The following is a 23,334-nucleotide window of genomic DNA, read 5'->3' as shown; positions in this document are numbered from 1 at the left end:
CTTGAGGGCAGGTGTTGCTCACTGTTCCTAGATGCTTATATCTCAGCTATTACCAAGTTTTGCAATTGTTACTACTTCTAGTTGACAGCAACAGCTAAAGCACTGGAGTTGTGAAAGTAACCCAATTCTGTGCACTTAAACACATGATTAAATAAGATATAGACATGGTTTGAACCTCTACTTGTTCAAGAAAGCAGTTAAGCACATGCTTGACCAAAGCCCTGAAAAATTAGTTATGTGCAGTACCCTGCAGAAGAACTACCTCTCAGTAACTCAGCCAGTGCCAAAGCATGCAGTATATCTCCACAGATTTAAAGCACACTTAAAGTCTTGAAGAGCATCTTCCGTCCCACCACCACTCCTCACGGAAAAAAAATTTCTTTGGTCCTGTGTAGCATTCTGCATCTAAACCAGCCAAGTAGAGATTTCATACTTACATTAAGCTGTAGGGTCAAGGCTGGGGAGACTATGTTGAAGATCCTGCCCTGAATCAGGTAAAACAAGCATTTGAGCTTTATGATACCAACACACCATGTAAGAACCCTTCCTCAACACCAAGCTCTGAATTATTTTGGACAGGCATCTCAGTTTCTTCTATAGGGCTACTCCACTATGTATAGTTAAATATTTATAGGGTTGGGGAAAGAGGATGTATCAAGCATATCATAGAGCAGTGAAAACATCAGGGTAATTGACAAGCCATTAAAAACTACATTACTGGTTTTTTAGGCATTTGAAGTAAATCTAGCAGTGCTGTTAAAAGATGTTAAAATGACTAGTCTGCAAGTTAGGCTCCACCATTTGCATTAAGAGGTGATTGTGTCTTTCTCCACTCTCACCTCTCCTTTCTCAATACCATACCAGCATATTACAAATAGGACTGTCCAAAATGTTGCCATACACAATAAGCATGGCTTTTTTCTTCTGTAATATTAATTTTTAAGAGAAATATGATTTCTACTGTAGAGAAAGAGATAACGACCACATTAGTAGCAGGTGTCATAATACTGCCTTTATCAATGAGACTCCAAGCCACACCCTTCCTCCAATTTTAGAGGAGGGTAAAGATGCAACACTTAACATGAATTAGGGAGGAAGTCAGTATAAAAACTTAAACACTGAGCTTCTTGTGAAGTGGGATTAGGGCTAATGAATGAAGCCTGTCTCTTCTCTGTCTAACAATTAGAAGTGATCCTTTAAACACTCTGACTGGAATTGTATTAACCAGCAATTACAGACATAAATATAGCTATCGAACTGAAGTCATATTTTTCTTACTCCGGCAGAGAACTTAAAATGAAAATAGGTTAGTCCAAATCTGTATACTGCCATCTGCTCTGTGAAACACTGAGAGATCTCCTTCCTTCAGGATCTGTGTCCACAAAATAAGATTAATAAGAAGCTACCTTAACTTCAAGACACTCATTCCAAGAGTCAGCAGTGGCTGGTAAAGTACTACTGCCTCACAGTGATCCTCCTTGTTGACTGCTACAGCTCATCCCATGACCACCAAATAATTGTGTTCTTAGGCTTCCATGCCAGGTTCTTGCATCTGCTTACAGCACCTTATACAAGAAGCAAAGGCTGTGGTTTGGTTTTTAAATTAGAATATGATTAAAAAACATGTTCTTAGCCTAGTAAATCTTATCCCTCACTGTAACATATATTGTGTTTACAAATCTTATTTTGATCTAATTTTAAGAAACTTGGTGTTACTTTTTCCTCCCTCCAATGGGGAGCATTTGACTCATTCCAAAGAGCCATTACAGAAAGCAAGTTGAAAGACAAAATAACAGCCTACCAGAAGACAGAGCAATCTTAACTTATATATAGCTTTCTGATACTGCATGGATGGTCCTTGGTGGACCTGTGTGGGGGACTCTTCTCATAGGTATCGGACACATAGGAGTCGGGGTGCACTAGGTATCAGAACCTTTGCTTTGTATTTTCCAAACAAACACACAGCCAGTGAGATTTAATTTAGTGTTGGCTCAGTTCTTTACCCACTCATAGTGGTCAAAATCCACACCTGGTTACTATTTCTAACATATAAAGTTCAAAATTAAATCTTACAGTATAGTAAACATCAAATACAAATCTTATTTTGTACTCTATTATGCACTGCCTAAAATGTTAGAAGGAATGCATTAAAAATTTACCTATTTTTCTGCTTAAGCACTTTCAAAGCAACTGCCTCTGCATCCCCCTCTTCAAGAGCTCTACAGCCAGCTTCTTTTTTTCTGTAGCAAGCGGTTTCAGCACCCTGGCAGGGCACTGAGTCACCGGGGTCACAGAGAAGGAGAACAAACGCTGCCTTTGTGCAGGTTCCTTGGAAGGCAGTGAGAGCTTGGCTCACGGATGCAATACTGTCAGTGTCCATTGCACAACATGCCCAATATTGAAAGCACTGACAGCATTAACTCCTTCACTTTGACACAGGCTTTTAAAGTTCAAAGCTCTTCTCAAAATTTTCAGTTTAAAAAAAAACCAAACACACACCAATCCTTGTGTCTAACTGGAGATTTAGCATTACAGAGCCCAATTATGCAAACTCTTTAAAGACATCAGTGCTATTTATAAGAATAGCAACTGTGTCAAAATACTAATTTCCTCTCTCTTCCTCTTCCTCCTAACCATCACCAAAAGATATTAAAATACGTTTTGAATAGTTTAAATCCACCTTGTACTTACAGCTGCCTACTTTAGACAATGATTAAGTTTTGTATTAACAGCACCTTAATGGTCTTGCAAATTCCAGTTAAATCTTGAGGGTGGGGTGGCAACCCAATATACTTTTTATATGTACACACTACATATATAAGTCTATAATGTGGTATTTTGTATTTGGTTTAATTTACTGTGATTACATCCATCTTCTTAAAAGCACTAAAGTGCAAGAGTCTAATATCTGGATCCAAGGCACCTAACTGAAGTAATCTAGGCATTAATAGCAAAGTAACCTATTTAATCCTTTAGGCAAAGGGAGATAGAATATTTTTGCTCCTCCAACGTAAAAAAGAACAAGCAAGAGAGAAGAACTCATGACATTTTTCTTTCCAGAGCAGCTCTCTGAATTCTCCTACCATACCATCTTTTTGCAACAGATGTGAAGAACCCATTTGAAGTTTCTGCTCCTCACATAGAACAGTACTTAACTAATTCTAATTTTTCCTTTATGAGACCTATACATTGAGTAAAAGAGATTTCATGGGAAAACCTGGAAGCCATTTACTAAGTGTTATACTGACGTGAACCATTATGAGATGTCTGGTTTAATACTACTTTTATTTTGATGCAAGTAGATTTAGTGTTAAGTAGCAGTACAGTTGCACAATGCAGTTCCACCTCAGCTTAACCTTTCATTAGTGAAGGGATAGTATCTGTTGACTTTGTCCAGGCTAACTGACAATCCTATGTTTGCTACCAGGTACTTCTGAAACATCTCACCTCCAGAGTTCTCTTTCAGGAGTTGACAAAACATTCTGAATCGCTTCTTATTTTTCCTGCTCCAGGACAAATTCTTTCACATGCCTCAAGATGATCCTTGGGCAAGATATCTTCACTTCACCCCTACCATCATCATCTTTCAAAGTTTGTTTAGGTTCACGGTTTTTTCTAATGCAAGATACAAGACTTGTTATAGTTGATCCTATTTCTATGAGCATTGCAACAGAAGATTTATTTAAGGACCAACACATCATCATGCCCAACACATACACAGCAGAAGACCATCTCTGCTCCAGAGATGGACTGATTCTAGACCAGAACAGGACAGTGACAGCAAAGTATGAGGAAACAAGGTGGCACTGTTCAACATCATAACAAATGGACAGGGGTAAACACACGATATCATAGAACATACTCACCGAGAACCATCCTAAAACACCATCAGAAGAATGCTGGCCAAAAAAAAAAATGGCTTTACACATGTCTGCATACAAAGAAAGCAGAAGGCAAACACTTGTAAGCCTCTGTTTGAAGAACAAAATATTCTAAATTCATATTAAGATCTTAGAAGAATCAACAGTGTGTTAGTAAACAAAGGGTATTCTTTTGCAATGGGGAGGGAAGAAGCTCTGAAAGACTCTGTAAATGATACCTGTTATGTTGCATGTTTGAGGAAAAAATGGAGTCAGTAGAAGTTAAAAGAACAGCTTGAAGTTGATTTCATGTTGACACTTTACTTTCATACTACACCAAAAGCCTAATTTTGTCAAAAACAACCACTACATTCATCACCATGATAATTATTTGAACAAGAGCTGTGAGAACAATCAAGGCAGGCACAGGCCAAAAATGCCCTCGAAAAAAAAAAAGAATCCAGAGCATTCAGGTTTTCATCACACAACTTAAACCTATTTAAAGTCCAGACTGACACTAAAAGAGGCATACCTAGAGAGCCACACAGCCACCCCCAATGCAAGATGTGCTGAAGTTTCAGGCATAAGTCACAAAATCATAGATGTAACCAAGTTATTAGAAAGAAAAAAAAAAAATCAAGTGTGGAGGCATTAAAGAGAAAAGGAAGAAGTGGAAACTCTGCTGTAGTTATGTCAATATGACAATCTAAATATAGACAGGTGTCTAAAAGCAGCTAGGACATATTTCAGTTTGGACTAGAGACCCAACATCATAAATACCTCAATGTTTTCTACACCTTTTGGGTCTCCACATTACACAATACTGTTTTGAAAGATGACCATGTAAAACTGGCAGCTATTCCTCAGACCATTTGATCTTTTTCATTTGAAATATTAAAACCCCAAGCCTGCCATTTTCTCTCCAACAATGACATTCCAGCAAAAGAGATCTCATTCATCACTACATCAAAGGTAATGACTTTTGGAACATGAAGCCAAACGAGGATCTCCACAAAGCTACCCAGTCATGGAAGATGGGGCAGTACCAATGTGCAGTAGTGAAAAACTGTGTCTGCCATCCTCTCCTGCTTAAGTCCTGATGCAATGTGCTGACTTTCATCCCTGACAGAGAACCAGCAACTGGCCAAAGGCCAGCTTCAGCACCTGAGCAGTTATGTCAGAAAACATATCCCACACAAAGAGGATTCTTTTCAGCAACAGGGAGTGCAACTGTGTTTTTTCCTTGCCTATAATATATAGTGCAGAACTTGGCCTGTAATATTGAACAAGGGAGACAGAAGAGATAAAGAATAGAGGGAACAATCAGACATTCCTCATATGTTTGAGTGGGGTCAGAGACTTCAGATACTCATTAGTGGCCAGTAATCAGATTATTGTCCACCATAAATACACACCATTGACTTCCACTGAGAGCAAAGAGAGATTAATGTTGAGAATATTTGAAACAACTCTTAGCAGGAACGACTGCTAATTCAGTTCCAAATTATTAATGAATTAAGTTCATAGCATTCATGTATTCTGACACATTTTGAGACACCTTACTAGCTTTCTTGCTACGTGACCCAAGAAGATTTTCTTACTGGCTCTCTCAGAACAGGTGTCCTCTGATGACCATGCCCATGGCATCATAAGGGACTCCTGAGCCCCAGGGTGACATTCACTGGGTGCCAAGCAGCTTCAGACCTCAATATATGGATTGGAAAACTAAGCTGAAGGACACACAGTTGGGGCCCCTACTTGCAAGATGAAATTCTCTCAGCAGTCATTTCTGGTTGGCTTCCTTCTTATTTTTTACACTACATGCTCAAGAAGCTTTAGCTAGCAGTCTTTTATTTAATTAAAATGCTGATCTAATTTCTTGAAAAGGAAGCAGAATATAAATGTAGCTTGGGGGAAAAAAAAAATCTTTCTTACTGAGTCTTCCTAGACTTGCAAGTTACTACCTGCTCTATGACAAGAGATTACTGAGGAGCAGGGAGGGATGACACCTCATGAAGCAAAGGGGGCACTAGCAAAAAATCACTATTTTATTTTGTTATACAATTCCCCCAGAGCTGGCAGCTTTATCAATTCCTGAACAGCTGTAATATAGAATAAACTGAATGGAAGGTCACAAAGCACTCTAGCTGAGGAGGAAGGAATGCCAGTCATTAAGCTATGTCCTTACTATATTAAGGATCAAACAGGACTTTTAGTGCTCTTTAGCTGACAGGCATAGGTATTCCACTCCTCTTGCCAGTTACTAAGCCATTAGCATATTATAAAAATATAGCCATGAAGATGGCTCCATGCAATACAGTTTGAGGATTAAGCCACTTATGACCTTCAGGTCAACATTTCCTTGTTCAGTATGAAAATCCTAGTGAAAGAAAGTTTCCTTACAGTCTGGGGATGTGTAAAGGGCAAGTGCCACAGGGCAGAAACAGAGATCACAATTATTTTTATTATTTTTAATCATCATCACCACAATCATTTTTTGTTCAGCATCTTTTAATTCCTTATTTTTATTGTGCAAGTTAGAAAAAACAAGGGGTCTCCAAAGGACACTAATAACTCTTCTTTCCTTCAATAATGAGAAGAGGGAAAAAAGGGGTAAGAAAGTGAGATTAAAACCTGTAGCACCTCTTTCATTTTGTACTCCTCCTAGAGCATAAAAAGAAAGAAATCTTTTCCTAAGACAGAGATGAGGAGGAAGAATAGGGGCAAAAGGGAAGAGATGAGTAAGCAGCAGTAACACACCTCCTTCATCTTCCCCAGAAAAAGTGTTTCACAAAAAAATCAAAACTATCTTTTAGTTTTGTGGAACAATCTGCTCAAGCAAAGGTCACATGTTTTACTCTTACTTTTGGCCTTCTAGAAAAATGATCTATCCTTCACCATTAGGCAGCCTGCCTATTAGCCGTCATATTTAAAGGTGTACTGCGCCTGCCATGCTCTGCCTGCCTCCCCTGGTTTTGACGCATCTGCAGCAGGAACAAGCTCCGCTCTGGAAGCCCTGCCAGTTTCATTAGGTTACCCCATGCTTTCAGCTACACTTATTATATTAGCTTGCACATTATGCCTGTGGGTCAGAACTGGCTGGTGTCCAGTCAGCCTGGAAAATGGAGTGAGCAGGCAGGTCTGCCTGTAAAGGGCACAGCTGACAACCACAGTCTGATTGTACAAAGTGGTCAGCACAGCAATTTACACAGATAATTTCTGGGCCTATATTTGAAAGGCCAAATTCAGAGTGATGGTCATAACTCAAGGATGGTGCTGCTCCCTGTCACCTTCCAGATATGAAATCTCCGAGTCTGCAATCTAGTAGAAAACACACAGGGAAGAATTTTCTGTTCAACTCTGTTTTAAAAACAGAAACTTCTATCAGAAGTTCATCTATTTGGACTTTACTTGTATTTAACGAAAAAAAAAAATGACTGAATGAATAACCTCCGAGAAGCATAGCCCCAAAAACTGATGTTGAGCATGCACTGTACCATGCATGGGACTTCCTGCATGAAGGATAAGATGCCCAACTGAATCTCATCTGGTTTGGGGATTGAACATAAGTTTGGCATAGCATTAAGGCTGACCTATAATATTGCAGATGAAAGAGTTCAAAACAAGCTCTAATTGAAAAAGCTACCTGTTCTTACTCAAGTCATTTAAGAAAAACAAAACTCTAGTATTTGGTCCTTTTTTAATCTATTTGAAGAAAATGAGGAATAGAGTAGAGGAAACACACACACAGAAATACACATCAGAAATATCCCAATTTGTCCCATATCCTGTAACAAACAAACTTACTGTGCTTCTTTCTTCAGCAAGGCAGGGGAGATGAGACAAACAAATAAGAACATGGGAGAAACTGGAAAGATTTGGTCCAGGGCTGTGGGACAGTAAGAAAGACTCCCAGAGACCTTTTATTTGACAGTGGTACCACTAACTACCACAGCAGAACTTCAGAAGTGTGTGATAACGTGTGACTAAGCACTAGTTACACTGGCAAATAAATATTTTGCATTAGCCATAAAAATAGGTCTGCTTAGATAAGTCTATTATCTTAAAAACACACGTGTGCTTTTGCACAAGAAACTCAATAACCAGGGTCATGCCAAACATCCAGGTATCAACCCCATTTCAATCTATCTTAATTTTGGAAGCACAGCCACCACTCTACAGCCAAATCGCTTTTTCCAGAGCTCCTTGAAACAGTTCTTTTCAACATTTTTCTTTTCTCCAAAAAAATATGTCAAAAGCTATATTTGTATGCAAAACAAATTAAGATTTCAAAACCTCTGATCTTGAAAATGATACTGTATCATGTAATTTTGCAATTTCTAGGCTTTGAGAGCAAAAGACAGTATTTTTCCACATTAAGAATTGCTGACAGATGTTCTCCCCTCTGTTGTTAAACAACTCTTGATAAAAATACACTCAAGTCTTAATAGAACTGGATGTACCCTAAGTAGGTTTTCCATTTGATCTGCTGTACGCCTCATAGGCTTTTTTGTCTGCTTGTTCTAACACAATGCATGTTTGGTACCACAACAGTGACAGCTGACAACTGTTTTTCCTGTTTGCAAAAGCTTTACCATTCAACTTGAACCAAAAGCATTTGTCATGTTGCATGGCAGTGAAGTAGATTTAATCAGATGAGGCCACTAGAGTTGTCAGTGCCAGGCTGAAAGAATTTGGTAGAACAAAAGCTGGATTTATCTCTCTGGGAGTTTGGGCAGGGAGCAGCAGTGTATCTTTGTGAGTGCACAAGGGGGAATTTCAAGAGAAGAAAATGAACGCAAGAGCATATTTTCATTACAGTTAAGCCAGAAGATAACTGTTCTTGAAGTGACCAGCAGGATGCTCCCACCAGCTGACAGAACCGTTGTTGGAATTTTGACAACATAAAGTCAACCTCCATGTCCCTCTTTCAAATGTTACCAAGACAGAGAAGTATATTTTCTGTGCGCTACTGCTACATATTTATATTTCCAGAATAACAACTATCACCTGATAGCTGCCACATTCAACAATAAAGCTGCCAAAAAAACAAAATTAATCGGAATGAATGGGAGTGCCCAGACTGCAGAGATGATCCTCCAAAGTATTCTATCAGGACTCAAAATTCCTTAGAAGTCCTAACCAAACATGTCATATCTCTTTTAGCTAATATGTCAGAGACCACATAAAACACACCACTAAAAGGAAGTCCTCATTGTTTTGTGTAGCCACCAAAACAAGTACTCTTTCCATTCTTTCAGATAATAGAGTCATTCCAGAAGATTTACAGAGGTAACTTAGGTCCGGAAGAGCAATAATAAACCAATATATGCAAAAATCAAGTTGGAGACCTGCAGCATATGAAACCACAGCTCCACCTTAGGAGCTTTGCTGATTTACATCAGCCTAAAACAGTCTCATCATGAAGTCCTACCTTGTTAAGAGGATGCTGGTGCAAGAGGCAGGAGCCCCACAACTAAGATGACTTAGTCAAATTGTGGTTCTGACCTGTTATAAATTAGGATGGGGGAAGGACTAGAAACACAGCTTCTCTTAAAATTAAACTACAAGACACAACCTGAAAAACAAGGCACTCAAATTAGAGAATATTCTCTAACATGAAGATTAGATAATCTTCTCATATGACAATTCAGAGTTTTACATCTGCATCTGACAGAACAGGAAACAAATGTTTTTAGTTAGCAAAAGAGTGGACACTGACAATGTCACCTTGATGAATTCATACTCTCTTGCATTATTTTAAAGTGACAGTTTAAATCTCCCCCAGGTTTAATTAACTGGCTGCCAAAGGTCAGAGAAAGAGGCGCCTGGATTTTGTTTAGAGTGTGCTGGTATAGCTAGTTCTTTGGCACAACGCCACCCAGTTTTTGGCATTACTATATTGAAAGCTGCCTACACTGCATTAATGAATTGGAGTTCAGCCCTGCATGAAGTGTTTCAACATTCACTCCAACTGTGCTAAAGGAATTTCCCATTTGCTTTTTTCCCCCCGCTAATTAGAGAGCCACTGGAACAAAGCACGGAGAGGTCCAGTGTGTCCTCAAGTTATGCTAAGTCAGGAAGAGGTACGGGATATTTTGATCCACTCAGGAGATTATGCTTACCTCTGAGAATCAGGTTGTAAGCAGGACAGTATTTATTAAAGTTAGATAAGATTTACAACCTTTTTCTGACTTGACAACCTACAGGCACCAACATCCATGTAGACTTAACCTAGTCCTTAATCCAGGAGGTACAACAGTTACAGAAGCTGATGAGTGTGCACTTTGTTAGAGACTTAACTCACTTCTGCAGATACCTGCCTTGACTGGCATACAATTTCATATGGACACATCCTCAAGTACACCAAGGCAGAACACAATACCCAAAGCAACTCCTCCAAAGTGACTTGCAGAAAGTGTGCATTTTAAAAATCTGCTAGAAAGCCTCAATACAGCATCTAAGTGTCTGGAACCTCACTGCACCTGCAGACCATTCAGTTTCTGAACCCAGGCCCACCAAAATGGTGCTCACATTTATAATGTAAGAGGCTCAGCAACTTCTATAGGTTTTTTCTTGATTTCAAACCGGAGAAATTGAAGTCTAGAAGAAACACCAGAACGACTTCAGAAATGCCTTGCCATTTAATTTATCCTGAATGACCAGAAAGCCACCTAAAATCTGATATTTTTAAAATTAACCTAGAAAATCTGGAAATCAGATGTCTGCATTTTTGTGTGATGCCATAACCACAGTATGCTTTATTTGCATCCAAGGAAAACACTTGCTGTGCTTCTGGTTGTACAGTGCCACATGTCCCTCTGATTTCAGCTGCACAGCAGGCAAGTCAGAAGATCAGTAGCACAGGCCTGAGGGTCTGATCCTCTGATCCTCTTGCCACTAATGTCTCAGTGCAGTATCTCCTGCTGTCTTTCATTGCCTGATGAAGCAGGTGAAGCCTTTCACCACTGTTCAGTAAGCATTCTCTTGTCATCAATAGCAGCATCCCCTCCTGCATCAATCTTCCTGGTTGTACTGTTTTAATTAAGCAGCATTCTACAATAATTCACAGAGTACACAAACCACTACATTTATTTAGGATACTCAGCAAATTAATATGATCATAATACAATTTATTTCAATGCCTTCAGATTGAAAAACAATCTAATTTCCCATTTGATTTTTACACTTGTAGCAACAACTTTATGCTTGAAAATTACACATAAGACTTAAAACAGTTTCTTTGTTGTTTTGCATTGATGCTTTATAAGTTAAAATGTTGTATTTGAATATTAAGACAATTTATTACATCTGCATTTTAAAGTACAGAAAACTAGTAACTGGTCAAATTAGCACTTCCATTTTTACATAACAGAATATTAAAACACACCATTTTCACTGATATTAGTTTTCACAGCTTGGTTGGCCAAACTGGTATTTGAACAGTAGACTTCACTTCTGCAGTATAAACCAATACTCATTTGTAAGCCTCTTTCTTTTTCAACTTGATAAAAATTTATGTAGTTCTTAAATTATTAATGAAATTTTATGCTTCTGAAATTGAGCTTTTTCCAGATGACAATAGCAGCCAGCCTACAGGGGAGAAAAACTAAAGCTGAAAGCTGAATTTCTTCCAGATGTTTTATATCATCAGTAAATTGGCATCAATACCAAAAAAACAGTGGGCTCACTTCTAAACACCTTAGAGGCCCACACATGAATTGAAACATGGGATGGGAGAAGCAATGAGAGCAGGAATATTATCAGGAAGGTAATAACTACTACAACCCCACCTCTCCTTAGCACACAAGATGCATTTTATTTTCCTTCTCTCAGTAACCTAAATATTCGCAAGCAGGTCAGGTTTTGTAGACTTGACATGAGGATTTCAGAAGCCTCTTCAGAAGGGTAGCCAAGCATCCCAGGACCAGCCCCTTGGGAATCTCAGAGGAAAGCAATGTGAAGTGAGACTGAAAACAAAGATGCCAACCAGGGAGCAAAGAAGGCCAGGTAGGAGGAACAGTATCAGGTCAAAAAAGCCAAGGAAGGATAAAGCTGGCAACGTTTTACTTCTCGCAAGAAATGAAAACCAGGAGTAATTCCACCTAAGTCATCTGCTGCACCAAACTGCTGTGACAAGAGAACCACATGCTTTCCTTGCGAGCCAGGCATGTATGCCTCCAAACTCACTTGTGTCAAGTGCTTTATTTTGCATTCCCCCCTACCCAAAAACGCACCATTTATTTCACACTTTAAAAACCTTTTGGGTACCCACACAGAATAAGTCTTAATAAATCTCCTCTTAAGCTACCATTAACACTGCAGAAAAAAAATAACTGACAATTTCAGAATGGATTTTTAAAAATTAACAAGTGAGAATATTCCTCTAAACCTTATTCCCCATTTCCCCAATGTTTATTCTTCCATTCCCTTTATATATTTTTTCAACACTGTGAAAACTGGGATTTTAGAGTACAGCTGCTTCCCTTAGTGTTTCAGAAATTAAATGTCTGATCTGTATTGACACAGAATACTGCCCAAATAATCACATCTCATCTTTATCCAGTCAAAAGAAACACAAGAATGACTGTTCATCTGTCTTCTCAGGCATATTTCTTCAAATTCCTTGAGAAAATAACAATTCATCATAATCTTCATTTAAAGGAAACATAATTTCTCTTTGTTTACTAACTTCCAATAACCAGGAAGGAAACAGTTTACAGGAGTTTTGTTCAAAAGTCCCCCCTCCCTCCTCCAAAGTACGGAATTGCCCTGGCATCCCTGCTTTCTGCCCAAATACAGGTCTTAAACCAAAAGCAGAGTCCTGATATTGTGAACATTGGTTAATACACAAAACCCCTCAGTCATGAGCCCAAAAGGAGTTTCCATTTTATCTGAGGAGATAAGCCACTCTGGGTTTTCCACATCTTAAACTTGTGTCCTAATGCCAGTTTACAGAAATTGAGAGGTTAATAAGAAGTCACCATGTCTTTCCCCATTTTTCACCAAGCTAAACCAAAAATCTGATCCAAATTTCAGGTACAAGTACAACCATTCTATTAACTATATTAGTTTAGTCCTTACAACCTCTTAATTGTTTTTACCTTTAAAAACACATGAAAATTTCACATCAACTTTGAATATTTGTTCACATTTTTAGATCAATATTTCATGATGATTTTCAGGAATACAGTTCAGATAGCAATCTTTTTCGCACACACCCCTTTAAGAAAAAAAGGTCTTTTAAAGCTGCTAAAGATGCAACTGAGTAATCGCAGTGCTGTCATTAAGACCAATATAAGGAACCTGGGTGCATAAACAACTGAGTCAGTAGGGTAAGGCAGGTGTAAGTTGTTTCTGTGATGTTAAAACAATTGGTACAGCCAGTGTTGTTTGTTTACATACAAACAGCCCTGCATCTGGGAAAAAATCCACCTGTTTGAATGTTTAATTTAAAACAATCTTGCATATTGCCATAGATGGTTCTAAATATTTATATTTTTTAGTAGACAGGTATATGGAGAGCCAAACAGAGGACAGACACTTCCAAAAAATGTTAAACAAAAGAATAATTATTAGAAGTCCAAAATATTTTTAGTTGAAAAAAATTCTTTGGTCTACAATTTCTGAAACATAAGGTTATCATTTAACCAGTGATTACTTTCCCATCGAAAGAATTAAAGCTATTTTATTTCACAAGGCTTAAATATATGACATGTTAATATAATTGTCACTGCACAGAACTTAAAGCCATGTTTGAAGGTTTTACATCCTAAGTCAACTAGAAGGCCTAAAACTGCCTGAAAAAGACAGTTAAAAGTTGTAGTAGCAGCTTAACACATTGAGAAACTAAACTATTTATGTTCAAAATGCCTTGCAAATATTGCCCCTTCTTACAAAACTTTGAGTCAGCCTACTAAAATTACCAGGCTTTTATTTCACCTGTCTAGGGGTCATAATTAACAGCAGAACACATCAACCTCTCTCAAAGCCAGTAAATTGCTACAGAGACTGTAGAACTGAGCAGTTTGATGAAGCAAGCATGACCATCTTTACTGGCTTGGAAATTTTAATGTCAAACCATCTTCAGCTCCTTCAGGGCTTTCTCTAGGAGCACTTTGTTGATCAGTGGCAAAAGCTTTGCAGCAAGTTTTAGAGATTCCAGACTTCAGTGATTCCTATGTTAATTCTCACTGAAGCGAGAAAATATGTAAACAGTAGCTAAAATATTTTAAGTATTTCAGAATACAGATGGCTTGCATTTTCTTTGCTCTCAAGAAAGGCTAAAGAGTCTCCTGTATTTAAGGATATTCTCGTATCTTGTAGTCATAAAATGGTTCAAAAAGCCAATAACAAGCACCCAAATACGGGGGGGAAGTAAGTATAGAAAACAGATTTTTTTTTTCAGTAAATGAAAAGGATGAGTAAAAAAAGAGTTTGAATATGTTGTGCTACAGTGGTCATTACCAACATGCCCATTAGAATTAACATGGACAAGAAATACCAGGATATAGATAAACAATACACTATGCTGCAAAATCTGAATAAGTTCCTGTAATTTAGCAGTAATTCAACCAGCAAAAGCAAATTCTGTAACACAACATCCAATACTGTGTTTCAGGTGTTTTATTTTTGGGGTTTTTTTAACTAATATCAACTAAAGTAAGAGAAAACAAAAAAATTTCACAATTTCACACTTGCCTTCTACTTGGTACTGCTAGTGTTAGACAATGACATGGAATGATCAAACCCAGACAGCAATTTCATCTGATTACTAGATTCAGTTTTTACAGAAGTAATTTTAGTTTTCAGCAGAAACAATTTAAAATCATTTTCAAATAGGTCTTTGTGCTTTTCCCCAAAGACCTGAATGGGGATATTTTCCAAGTTCTTTTGAGTTTTCATTTTAGTATTCTCTGCCAAAGTGACCACAATCTTATGATCAAAACCACATCTTGAATTACTATGCCCCAAACAGTTTGCAGCATACCTATATATTAACTTACACTTCAGAGGTCAGATACTTCAAAGACTTAAAATTCTGCATATACTTCTCATTTATCAACAAGTATTTAATGAAATAAAGTCATTCATACCTTTAAATATACAGTCCCTTCTAGTCATAAACCAGCTGAGATCAGCTTCACTGCATTTAGAAGCAATCCTAACATCCACATCAAATGCTCACTCAGTGTAGGCAGGTGGCAATAATAAGAATAAAGATAAGCCAAGGTGACAAAGAAAAGATAGTGCATTAATTCTTGCATATCACTCCCACCATAAGGATTTCTCAGAAGATGGATTGATACCATTATTTCATTCCATATTACATTAATCTTTCTTCTTCATTTACTCAAAATGCAAAGTTGCCACAACACTGATTTTTAATACAAATGAATTTTTAATAAGTATTCAGTAACTCTGTTCACAATACATATTAGTATTTGGATACATCTCAGATTGCACACTGTACATACAATACTACAGTGATTTCCACAAAGTAGGTCATACGAGAGTAGTAGACATGAAAATTTCCGTCCATGTAAGAGAAAGGTGATTCCAGATCCATCTGATAAGATTCCCTTTATGACAACAAAAAGCATGAACTAGGTACATAAAGTCTGTTAGCAGACAGGAGATGAAAAATGGGCAAGAAGGAAATTAAGTGCTACCTTTGCATCTTGCAGGTCCGTATACATACACACAAAATTTTATATACAAATATGCATATATACACATATAAATAAATATTTCTCCTTCTTAAGAAGTGGGGACAGTGTAGTTTAACTTAAGGTGTAAGAGCAAATATGCTCTTAAGCACTTGCCTTTGCCATCAAGCTTAAGTTGATGCTGAGTTATCAGCAAGAAATAAAAACAAGATAAAATAAACCCAAGTATTGAAACCTTGAAAATTATCACAGATTAGGTTTGTCATCTATTCACTTTCTCTGCTTACCATCCTATAAGTAGTGAAAGAATGCAAGTCACTTATGTTAAAACTAATTTCAAGAATTACATGCTTGTAAACTGGCTAGATCATATTTGTCACATTTTTTGTAAGATTTTATGATCAAATTGTCCAAACATTTTTCCCCATCACTCCTGCTGTGAGCAAGCCCTTTAAAAACAAAGCCCCATCTTTAGCCAACTAGGAAAACAGTGAAAACACCTACATGCTGCTTTTAAGTACATGATTTAAAAAAAAAAAAAAACACACACCAAAAAGACAGTCATGGATACATGTAGCCTGTAAAACTTGGAGCCATTCTTCCTTTTGCTTAGGCTGCAGCAATTAAGACTCACAGTACAGAACACAGAAACAAGATGTTTTCAGCCACAGGACAAGTATGACAAGCAGAGGACTGACCAGATAGATACTACAACCCTTTAGACAACAACTAATGACACACAGTCATAATCAAGTTTTGCTTCCATAAAATAAACGGATGTCAAGAGAATCATGACTGAGAGATTTTCCCCACCTTTCATCAAGACCTAAGCATACTGAATTTCAAGAAGTTCCTTTCAAATACAGAAAACTAGTGAAAACAGCAGATTTTCAAGAAAATGCATTTAGTGTAAAACGTTCTGACCACCATTAGAGCAGATGGCCACTGCAGTCACTGATCTAATGCACTGGAAGCTTTGCCACCCTTTTCACACTCCTTCCTCTTCCTTCAGACGCAAGGGCCTCAAGTGTACATCAACTCTTCACTGTTTTATCCTCTTTTTTTATAGCCAGTATAATATGTTGTGTTAATTGACAATGCAACACGTTCTACTCAAGATTGATGGGAAGTGGTTTCAGTAACATGACTGTAGTCATTTGATCTCTAGTCATTCAGGAATCACTCAGATAACAGATCAAAAATTTGCAGAAATTAAGCAAGTGTAAGATCCACCTATCACTCTGTAAACTCATACAGATTAAGTGAGGAGAAGACCCAACATAGCAAATGTTTTGGTGGTTTTTTTTCCTACTTTGATTGGGGAAAAACCCTAAGAGAAAACATAAGATAAAATCCTTGGATAACACTAAGATCTTTTCAGAGAATCACTGCCAAAGATTATACACAACTCTTAGCAACTGGCAATTAACAATAGTACATAACAGAATGATTGTCTAAAACCCAGCAAAACTAGCCAGAGGTGATAAAGAATCAGACATGGGAATTCTTAAGAATCAGGGGCTTAAAATCTAAAATCCAGCTCCAATCAGTGAGCCTATGCATATGCTGCACTTTAAACATGTGCTTCCCTGCATCAGGTCTAAGTGAATCTAGCACTTGACCTTGGCCCCAGTAAAGGTCACACACTTAAAGCACTAAAGACCAAACAAACAGAAAAGAACACCCCCACAAACTGTAGATTGTTTGTGAAATTAAATACATTCAAGAACATTTTTATTTGCTACTCAATGACCATTTATTTGTAATGACAAAAAGAGGCAAGGGACAGGAGGATGATCTTGTAAGTCATGCCTCCATTGCACACACTTCCCTGCTGGACACCCCTCAGCCCCTGGTACCGAAAGGATACTTAGTGCTTTGTGCTGGCCTGACATCAGGGAGGCTTGTAGGTAGTTTAAAAGGGAATCACTCATTATACTCCCTCAAGGTACAGAACTGTATAGAAATCACAGTAGAAGAGACAGGATATTTTTGTATCCCTTGGGACAAATAAAGACACCTCCTGCAGTGGCATACGCTATGCCATAGGAATTCCAGTAGCTGCAGCTCTACGCTATTAGTGAGTCATTTCAAAGATTAGAAATAGAAGCCTTTTCCTTTAGAGTGCTTGTACACCATTACCTGATATTACAAAACACTAACAGCTGAACACTGCTCACCTCCCAGAAAAAGCCAACTCTTTTTCAAAGTTAAACCAATAATTTGTTCCATAGTACATAATAATTTTGTTTCATCAGCGTATGTACTCCATCTATTGCCTTTCAATCAATTGTTCAAAATACATTTTATAGAAAAAAAAAAAGACAGAGTTGAAATGCTTTATCTTGCTAAACAATGTATAGTAAAGAACCTAATGTGTCATTTGTAGGAAGCAGACAAGTGTGCAAATGCCTGGGAGCAGTGAGCACTCAGGGTAATGAAAGAGCAAAGGAGAGAGCCAGTGAAGATGACTTACTGAAACAAGTCTCGCCAATGCAAGAAGCACTTTGATTAATGCATTAAATTGTATTTATAAAGATTTCTGCTATCTCTCTGAATCAAAGCAGTGTGTCTATAAAAGCTGAGGAGTATTCTGGAAGACATCCTGACATCTTCCTTTCCAGGCATGCAACAACCTACACCCATCGTCCCTGCAGCATGGTCTTAGCTGTTTCATTCAGCACACTTGGCTCCCACAGCCAACAGCGAGGACATGCACACAGCAAGGAGAATTTCAACACAGATACACGAGAGGCAGCAGCTGTCTGCAGAGGACTGAGCTCCCTACTGTGGGATCGGCTGTACCTTTCCGTCTTTATGATCATCAGATCAGAAACACAGAGCAAACTGTGGTATGAAATCAGCCCAGCTGTTCTGCAGGTCAGAGCACAGATGTATAAATAAGAGCTCTCTCTAACTGCAGGCAATTAAGATTTTAAGTCATTGTCACTATTTAAAAAGACTGAGAAATGAAAAGAGCCCATAATGCCATGTTTACTTCAGCTCAAATCATAACGTTGATTTCTCTGCCTGCAAACCAACTCTTGAATCAATTCATCTTATTAAAAATTGCTAAATACTTATTTCTAGTAGTCATCCATTTTCTGTTCAAGAAGTAAAGCACAATAAGAGCTCTTATAAATAGTTGCTTCCTGTTTAACACCAAAAACATCCTGAAAACTACATTTTCTGTATAAGGCAAAATTCCTTCGCAGCTAATTTTGTAGTTTCCCTCTAGGTAGATTATAACTGTAAGACCTAACTGATTTATTTTAAGTAACCTGCATGCATTTAAAATCCAACTCCTGCCCTATGCCTCTTCACAGAAATAAACAGGAGGAAAGAGCGTTAGGTTCTCTCTCCAGAACTTCATATAGCAGATGATGTTTCTTATGCAAGTAAAAAAAAACATACTATCAGTAAAGCTCAAGAACTTGAATAGGACTACAGGACTACTACAACCTCAAACCTGTGCTGAGCCACAAAATAAAAATCACAATAGAGCTCAACTATTTTTAACGGCATGTGTTGAATCAGCAGAGCATAGGTCAAAATAAGTCTAAGGGATCATCATCCTATGCTTTTCTTAAGACATGAAAAATGGCTTTAGATTTAAAACAGTCATCTTGATAGCCAAGGTTTTCAAGACTTCTGAATTTTGTAGAAAAGGTTCAAAATTAAATGCCTTTTTTAATGAGATGTTGCTTGTTTTAAGATCTCTCCCTTACTTTCTAAAATTAATTTTCAGAGTGAAGACATGGTGAGTCAAATTTTCTATTTACATATATATGTACACATATGTATTTTTATAAAATATATATAAAAATAGATATTTTTAAAAAACTTATTTGCTTCTTGTCTCCAAACCACATTGCAAAGTTGAGAAAAAGTGAAAGCTTTTGTCAAGAAAAAAGAGAGTGGGAGATGATGAAGACATTCCAAAATAAGTTGAAATAAGTTTTTAGAAACAACAGAAAAAGCATTTTCACACCACTAGTTTAATAAGAAAGAGAATTCTGCAACCTAAACCAAAACAAAATATATAAATGCCTCTGAAATTTAACCTATGGGCCCAGATGAAGGTCAAATGAAATAGCACAGGAAGGCAGTCAAGTGACAAGCCTCAGTTTCTAGTTTCACTGCAAAGGTTGAAGATGGGATGGAGAAGAGATGTTGGGGGGGTGGGAAGGCAAAAGGTTGTCTCTGGAAGTGGAACAGGTGTTCTGCTGAAAAGCTAAGATGGCACAACTTGCCAAGTAAAAACATTGAGCACTGACCTCCAAATATCTGATACAAATTACTGATATTCTTTCAGATAGAAACTATAAAAATGTAAATTCGTTTCGGACGATGATGACAGCAGCCTTGGCTGAAAGGAGACACAGCTTATGCCTGTCAGGAGGGGAAGACACCAAAGAGCCAGCACAGTGCCGATGAGGAGGCTGCGAAGGCTCAGCACCCCACACACTGCTGCACTCCCTGCGCTGGAATCCTGCTTCAAGAGCACAACAGTCTGACAGACAGACATAACCACATCCATGCCACCTCCTGCTCAAAATGCCCAGCACACATTAACACTCCAAGTGTGAGGTTTCCCTCTGCAGCAGCCACACAGCCAACGTTGCTGGGCTTTGTGACAGAAGTAGGAATACACACTGAAAAAGCAACGGATAGAAAAAAGGAAGAAAGTGACAGAATCACATTTACATGACTGGCATGTATTTTGCATGATCATAAAACTCTAACACCATTTATAAAAAGATGTTACATATAAGAAAAATATTTTAAATTGTCTATGACTAATTGCTGCACACCATGACCCATTTAGGAGGCCTAACTTATAATTAAAGTTGCTGCACCAAGTTTAAGAACTTTCTGTTCTGTGTAATTAACCAGCCTTGATAAAATTGTTCTATGGAAACAATTCTTCTAACCAGACAGATGTCCTACAGATCTACACTATCTTGTCAAGTTTATTCTCCTAAGGAATGGTTGTGGTTATGGAGCTTAAAATGTAATTTTGTATGTATGTATGTATTAATTTGAATATCAGAGTTTATATAACCAAACTCTTTACAGTTGGCTGAGCACTCCCAATGTATGGGACTGAAATATTTTCAGGAGATAAATCCTCCAAAACTTAAATGCCTAATTTTAGATTACAATAGCAGCAGTCACAGGAGGAGAAGTTTCCATGCCATTATCCCCAGTGCATAGGAATTTCATATTTAAGTCATTGAGTCTGTATTATCTTGTCATTGTTAAGACACAACAAAACTCAGGGTCACATTTAACTAGAATGGTCTCTGAATACTAGTTTGCAACTGACAACGAACAAAGGCTCTTCTCATAGTTGCTCCAAATCCATATTCAGGATTTATTGCCAAAATTAAAACTGAGCCCCTTCAGCTGTGCATGCTTCCATGTAAGTATATTATAGTACGAAGCGCATTTGTAGGATAGGTTTACAAAGCATGTATTATCTAGTTATTTATGGGGCACGCACTCTTCAAATGTTTTGTTTGCTACTGTATTTACGTGGTCCCCTCAAATGGTTTTAGCACATTAATCTTCACAGCATCCTGGGAAAAAGAAGGAAGTATGATCAACCTTGGTTTATTGAAACATTTAATGACTTGCCCCAGGTCACACAGGAGATCTACAGTGACAGCTCCTGGGATCTCAGAAATAGTATCTCATTATTCTGGCCACACTGCCATGCGTCCTCAGCAGTACTTAATACAACTAAATTACAGATGGCAACAAACAGCAGAATCTGACTTTCAGATGAGCCGATTTGTACAATGAGTCAATGGATAACTTTTGTCTCCTTCAGACACTTAAGAGAGACAGGCTGTATGCCCAGCATGTTATAATAACCCTGAAAAGCTTTTGGCTCAGACTGTAAACACATTAGCATTAACTTAAATCTGCTGCTTTGTTTACTATATGAGATATCTGCTTCTGCTCTGTGCCTAAGTGATATCAATTAAACAGAGAACCACATACAGAGCTTACAGACCCATTTACAACCTGAGACTAAGGCTACCCAGTAAGACAAAATTTAGTAAACTTCAGCTCATATGTATTCCTCTAAAGTCACCTTTTTCTTTTTCAGTCATGGACTTGTCATGATTTACATTCAAAACCCTCACAAAAAAAGTGATTCAGAAAGGGTTAGAAACTGGGTCCATTCCTGCTGCTTCAGAAATGGATTAACATGATTCCAGTCTTGCATCTGTATGACTACAGATTACAGGGAAGCCATCCTCGATTTAAGCTGCCAAAGAGCAAGACAGGAAAAAAAAAAAAAAAAAAATCACCAAAAACCCATAAGAGTCCACACGGCCATACAGGTACTAGAGTAAATCACTCAGTGGGAGAGAACATCGTTCAGTAACAAGAGGCTTTCTTATTTCTTTAGAATTACACATGTAGCAGGCCTAGGAGAGGTCTAATTACACTCAGACCACCCAAGCAGCATTGGAAGTGATAATTTATTGACCATATCAGTGTAACTTAACATGCAGACTGAAAAGTAAGAATTGTATCCGGACCACTGAATTACCCACAGCTTGCTAAGGTAAGCAGATTGCTGCAAGCCAATGAAGTAATCTGACAAAGCCATAAGCAAGGTTTATAATAAAAATCATACTTGCTTTTTCTGGTTTTTAGTGAAATAAGAGAAAGGTAAGGTATGATTTTTATTTTTAAGTGCTAGAAACAAGTTCAGGAATCATTACTAAGACACCCTGCTGGAATCTGGAGTCACTAATTACCCAGATGGGCAGCTAGGAAGCCGATCCAAAAAAAAACTATCCAGGTCAATGGAAAGCTTTTTATCAATCATAGCAGCCTTGAGATCAAGCCCTAGAATGTCAGTGCTAACCTGACTAGTACTGGCTTACCCTTTAAACTCAAGTGATAATTACCATCAGGTGCCAAGCCTTGCACGGCTCTGTCCTTTTGAAAGCACATAGATGCAGAAATAAGATTGATACACAAAGCAAAAACAAAGTCACATAGAACACAAAATGGCAAGACCTTATTAAAATGCATTTTCTTGCTCTTCTGTACTAACCACCTCTTCTGCCTTGTGCTACCAAAAAAGTGGAGGTTTCTGAGCAGAGTGCAACATAGACTCATAAACACATTTTCCAGAAGCTACTACATGTTACTTTGCTTCCAGTAACACCTCCACAAAGATCAAGCACATTTTGGAAAAAAAAAAAAAAAAAAAAAGAGAGAGAAACAAATGGCAACAGGAGCATTTCACAGACACTACCCCACATAAAGTCACTCATGACAGTTCTTAGAATGTGTTTTCCCTCTTCAACACTCTACCACAAAGGAAAACAGAGTTAAACAACCGAGGCTAAATTAGGAAAGATGAGTTTACATCACCGGCAATTCCTTTTTTTTCCCCCTGTACAAAAAGATATGAAGCTAGAAGCAAAAGCAAAGGTTAAAACAATCTGTATTTTGAACAGCTGACACGCCCAAGGGCCTCATTCAATGCTCCATCCTCAGCTTGTGCAGTCAGAATATGTACACTACTGCCAATGAAGCCCTAAGCCTGTAAATCATTTGGTAAAGCACCTCACATGAGCAGCCTCTACATTTGGCTGTTTAATATCATGAACACTAACTAGTGTTGCTTGATCATATTATGAGGGAAATGCAATAGGAAGCAAGGGACTTAACACGCTCGTCTACTTTCAGGCTCCTCGAGGAGAAAGAAAGGAAAGGAAGAAAACCTCAGGAACTGAGGACATTTTGCTGCCCGAGCCCTCGTTCATTTAAAA

General features: G+C 37.9%; 1 protein-coding gene across 3 annotated transcripts in view; it reads right to left on the bottom strand.

The window, feature by feature from the left end:
* The window catches only part of ANK2 (ankyrin 2), a 371,495-nt gene that overhangs the window by 319,759 nt on the left and 28,402 nt on the right, over positions 1-23,334 (bottom strand). The gene's annotated exons all lie outside the window — the stretch shown is intronic.

This window comes from Strix uralensis, chromosome 4, assembly GCF_047716275.1.
Source record: "Strix uralensis isolate ZFMK-TIS-50842 chromosome 4, bStrUra1, whole genome shotgun sequence".
Taxonomy (NCBI): Eukaryota; Metazoa; Chordata; class Aves; order Strigiformes; family Strigidae; genus Strix; species Strix uralensis.
This window is presented reverse-complemented; position numbering and strand designations above follow the sequence as displayed.